Here is a 6108-nt window from a genome sequence, read left to right on the forward strand (position 1 = left end):
GCCAAACATGGTTAGCAGCAGCGCCATTTCCTAAGCACAACAAACACAAAAAACACAAACTAAAATTACATAACTTTTTATGCATAAAGTGACCTTTCTTGGTCATAAATGCACAGATAAGAGAATCTTGCCAGATGACAAGATATATGATGTCATAAAAAACTATCCAATTTGCAATTATTACTGACTGGTTATTAAAAACTGCGCCGACTACTTCCGAAACATAACTAGATTATGTAAAAAGAAGGTTCCTTTTGAGTGGTCATCGGAATGCCAAAACGCATTACGGTTAGAGGTGGAGAAACCTCGATGTTCGTGGACATCGATGTTTTCAAATTAAACATCGATGAAACATCGATGTTTTAATAAATAGAAACAAATTTTTTTTTCTGTAAATTAAATTAATTGAATTGAAAAGATTTGTTTCATTTTATAACAAAATAAAAAGCTTTATTCGTAAAAGCAAGAAAACAAAAAAAAATTTAATTAGATCAAAATACAAATCTTATTCTATAAGTTTAACAGAACATGGTTTGGTTCTTATTGATACATGAGTTTAGCTACGACATCAACTTTAAGTCTGGTGCGACGGTCCGATATGATCTGTCCAGCCTTGTTGAAAAACCTTTCGGACTCGCACGATGTTGGCACCACGTTGCCTACACCACAAGTTGAATACCTGAAAACATCTAAATACAGTTAATAATTCAATTTATAAATATATTTTTGCACACACCTTCTGCGCTTCCCTTACTTTACTTACCATGCAAAAACATCGATAGTCGTCATAAAACATCGATGTTTCCAAAAATTTTAAAACATCGATGCATCGATGCACCTCTAATTACGGTATATGTTCAATACACGAGCCTATGCTTCAAAAAAAAAAAAAACCGATGACCGATCGCGAGTTACTATTTGACGGTCGGACATGGTTCTCTTTTAATTGAATTTCAAAGTTTAATTTTGGCTACACAAAATGTATAGATAACTTTAGTCGACACGACATTTACGCTATGCATTTACCATTCCCCCGGGCACAGTTTGCAGAGTATATACAAAAAATATAAGGACACAGGATACTTTTCCTGGAATTTTAATATCAAAATTTTGAAAAAATACCGCACAAAAATCATCACTTTTGCTTTTGAAAGCTTAATATATTCCAGACCCTAAAAGGGAACCACAAAGTTTTGCGTCCAATTTAGCTGCGTTAATTAACTTTTCAGAATGGTAAAGTTTATTAAAACTAAATTTGAGAAACTGAAGTTATATGAGAAAAAAAGCTCTAACTCTGGAAAAAGCATAATAAAAATTATACAATAAAATAAACTTCTGATCAGATTGTACACATGGCACAGGTCACACTGTAAAAGGCGGGCGCGCCTTTTTCCGCTTTCCAGTTCCTAGCTATGCTTCGACGATCTAAGAACACTCTTGTGCCAAATACCAGCTATAGTTAAATCACGATTTTGGATTGGATTTGGATTTTTTTTGGATTCGCATAACCAAATTTTACCGGATTAAACTTCAATCAATTCTTTATTCTATATTTAAAGGAAATTATCATATAAGCAATGTATATTAGCGAAAGAGGGAATTGATTTTGTGAAGTTCTTCTTCAAACCATGAAAATTATCGAAGTTCTGCTCCAGCAGTGCCTAATAGCCTTTTCACACGACCATCCATGATCCATTTCGGGGATGGTCCGTAAGGTTTTGCCGTTCCGAAAATTAACCAGTTATTCCACCATCCATCTGGGATGTTCCTAATTCGCACGTTACTATGCGATAATTTTCAATTGCAACCATAAACATTTGAATTCACAACGAAAAAGTGCAATTCACTACGAAAATGTAAACAATGACAAACAGGAAAATGGGGAAAAAAGAACAACAATAGCATCTGATATGTCAAAATTGTCTCAGTCACAAAAACTCAGACGTGAAATAGTTTGTAGACATGTATTCTTCTGAAAATTCGTTTAAGAACGCTCTGCAAAACTCATTCATGATATTGCACACGCTGTTGGCTGACAGGCTTCCGATTGCTCTGTACTTCGTTCGTTGTTCGTTGTTTTTGTTGTAAGTGTATGCTTTTAGGTGTGTATTCGAGAGAATTATATCGATATCTGTATTACAGAATATTTGGAATATGCTTAACCTATGTAAATCTGCGTCTTGCCATGAATACAAAAAACAGGTGATCTAAGAAAACAATTGTGCTGGCTAAAATATTTCTGAGGAAGGAAAAGGTCATATATGTATATAATATTTAAAACAAATAGTTTTAATCAATTCGGACATTAGATAGGATATTTTTGTGGACACCTGCGGCCATACAGACTCTGCTCGACCAATGTGAGGAGTTTTCGGCGAGTTCGCTAAAACTCGCATATATGTATTGTAGGGGTACTTGACGGATAGGAAAGATAGGAAACAAAACGAACCGAAAGTTAGGTAGTAATATTAACAGATTTATGTGTTGATTCTTAATTATATTCACCATAACTAGTATATCTGTTGCTTTCTCGTAGCTTCCGACCAAATAAGTTGTGGTTAGAGAAAACCGCCGATTGGAAAAGTGTTTCTCAGTGAAAAAGTTACAAGCTATTTTTGTTGTGCCTAGTTGGTGGAATGTCCACTGAAAACCCTGGAGAAAGAAGGGCTAAGCATAAATTCAAACCCAAATTCTCATATTGGTGGTCTGGTGCCAGTTCCAACAGGGTAAATGTGTATTTTACGTAACGTACATGGTCTTCCGATAATCCTATTGGGCTTTGATATGGCTCAGAGTGGGCCTAGTTAAGGCCTCCGGACGGGTCGCAGGTTGCGGATAGCGAATGGCCTATCCCGGTGGGCCGCTGTTAATAAGCGGGCATCCCAAAGAGAAGCAACTAAGTTGGCTCTGAGGGAGAGTATCGAAATAAGCAGTCCCAGTCAGCGGGTGTTCGCATAGTAAGGATATGAATAGGTAGAAGAGAAAGTCGGAATGAGTTCCAGACTCTGGTTTTCTCCACAGCATTGGAGTAAAAGGAACTGTCCATACCCAAGACTTGGTAAAACCAAAATGAAAAATAGAACACTACCTCTGAAAAAAACATGAAAAATACCAGATTTTAAAATTTACTGAAAAGACTTAAAATTACTGATTTTTGTACGGGCTAAGGAATGAAATTCTATATCTCAGGTATTTCTACTTTGGTTTTATTGCAATATGAATAGGTAGAAGAGACAAATGTCTAATTTGTGGGGACCAGTAGTTGTGTAAAAATAAAGGCCAACTTTTAACCTGAACAGGTATCCATACCTCAGATTGGGCACATGGGCCAATACATGTTGTTTTTATGCGCACAAATGTGATGTTGAGCGGAAAACACAGGGCTGCTTTGATTATTTACTTTCGTTAACGACGGGATTTTTGGAAAAATTTCGAATAATAAAATATACCACTATGGCACGAATTTCCGGCCGCCGGTTGGAAGTTCACTCTCCCATGAGAAAACAAATTTTCGTTTTCGGATACCGATCCGATTATTGTTAACCCGAAGTCGAGGTACCGGCCCCAAACGCATTCTTTGAACACTTGTTATGTGTAATCGACGATGTACTGAATTTTTATGCGGACCAGAGCAACACTTCGAAGATTGAAAATTCAGGAGGAGGAGCCATCCGGTTCCCAACTTATACGTCGTCGTGTTGTCACTATCGTCGAAAAACTACAGGAAGTTGAGGAGAAAACGATTTTTATTTATAAAGGATTGTTATTTAAGAAGCGGTGTGAAAGAGCGCTCCTTATAGCTTCAGCCCGTGTGTTCGAGTTTCCCAGCCAACCTTCATGCTCAGGTTGTTCTGTCAGCGACTTCGCAATTATGGGTGGAGCAGAAATTTTAAAGCATGCAGCAGCAGATAATTATCTTTGTAGTGTTTTTACCGTTTTTGTCTAGTCCCTTTTCTATTCTCCGATACCGAGGCTTGAGGTGGCCGAAAGCATTTTCCACTACACGTCTAACCTGTGACAAGTTGTAATTAAACGCCTAATGTTCTGGAGTAGATTCAACGGATAATGGATAGGGTTTCATTACCGTTTTGGAAAATCGAAGTGCAGAATCTTCTAAGATTAATTCTCATCGAGTCAACCAGTTTTCTTTTTAGGCTGGATTTTTAAAAAACATTTCGAGTCATGAGCTCGACCGGGTCACCCTATGTATGTGAAACTGCAACTATGAAAGTAAAAAACTTATATATTCATCAGCAAGTTCAGCAATTTGACGAAAAAATTCCATTAAAATACTACAACCAAATGGATTTGAATTCTCTATCGTGCGATACTCCGCAGAGGATCCCAGGAAATATAGTGCTACCGCTACCGAAAATTGGTGTCTTTCTTTCGGAGATTGGTTAGCATTCCAACCAGAATATTGAAAGCACTCCTTTCTATACGGAAGTCATCTTTAAAAAACGCGTCGGAGCTTTCGACAACATCTTTCAATTTCAATTTGGAGTACCATAGAGTCCAAAGTAGACTCCAAACGCTTTTGGACGTTGCAGTTCTAGGATCAATTTTAACTTGGCTGCAGACAAGCCCGCCACTTCCATGCATTTTAAAACAACCTCTTTATTTTGCTGTACCGCAGACAGGTGTGTTTCTGTTAGTTTCTCGTGTTTTTTATTTATAATTGATTTGATCTACAAAATGTGTGTTGTTTTCATTAGCTGCTCTCAGACGTGCGTCTGCCAATGTAAACGCCTATTCTGCGTCTTTTCTTTGCGTCTATTGCGATATTGATAGCAGACGCGCATAGTGTGATATAGAGATCTGCATGAATTATAAAAAACAGTCGAATTAACAATGCTCAAAATTAACTGAGTGAATTCGAATGCTATGCCAACAGAGTTTTAGTGAGTGAGTGCGCTGACGTAAAACGCATACACACAACATTGCAGCGACAGGGCACGAATTGAATGAGTGAGAGTGAGGACTGTGTCCGAATTCATTAGAATGAATTCTATTTTTGTTTGTTGCTGCTTTTGAGTATATTTGTGTACGTATGGGGAGCAAAAGAAGCAAGGATATTTTATTTTTTTGCTTTGCTGTTCACACTGTGAAAGTGATATAATTTAAGACAGATCTAAAAATTTTTGATTGAAATTTCATCTATTGCTGCACTGCTTACTCAATCAATTTAAAATAATTAATAAGTGACTCTTCGTAATAGCCTTATACCACATGCGACCATCCACCAACCATTTAAGGGGTGGTCCGTAAGGTTTTTCCGTTCCGAAAATTAACCAGTTATTCCACCATCCATCTGGGATGTTCCTTATTCTATGCGATAATTGTTCGATAATTTTCCAATGCAACCATAAATATGTGACATTAACAACTAAAATGTAAACAATGACAAACAGGAAAATGGTGAAAAAAACAACAAGAAAACAACTGATATGTCAAAATTGTCTCAGCCACAAAAATTCAGAATTGAGATGGCTTGTGGACATGTATTCCTCCGAAAATTCGTTTATGAATGCTCTGCGACTCTCACTCTTCGACTGTTACGTACTATACACAACGTTTTTTAAAACACGCCTCGTTTTCGGGTACATCATTCCTCCAAAATGTCCCGAACCGCTTCTAAAAAAATATAGCATATGTATTTTTATTTAAAACATTGATTGAATTTAGTAGAAGTAGTCACAAACGAAAATTCTTCAGTGTTTTCTATTCGTTGTGGTATTTATTTGTGACTTAATATGAAGGGCAAAAAGATGTCCGACAAAGGCAGACGGAATACAAATCAAAAAGGGAGAAAAGGGAGACGAGAAAACGCCGCTTCATTGCGACTCATACATACATATTTACTTATGCTGGATAATGCATAACAGAAAGGAAAAATAGAGAAGACACAGTGCGTTGTTTTAGTTTACATATTCAACATTTTCAAAACAGATATCAATTCTAAAATCTTCTCGTCAATGTTTTCCTCATCATCCATGTCCAGAAACATGATTTGTTTGTGTAAGAATACATTTTTGTACTGAATCACATTAACAACCATTGCAATATTATGAATATTCATTTAAATTATAACAGTAAACAAATTTTCCG

The sequence above is a fragment of the Drosophila obscura genome, unplaced genomic scaffold (genome assembly GCF_018151105.1).
Source record: "Drosophila obscura isolate BZ-5 IFL unplaced genomic scaffold, ASM1815110v1 contig_31, whole genome shotgun sequence".
In the NCBI taxonomy this organism is placed as follows: Eukaryota; Metazoa; Arthropoda; class Insecta; order Diptera; family Drosophilidae; genus Drosophila; species Drosophila obscura.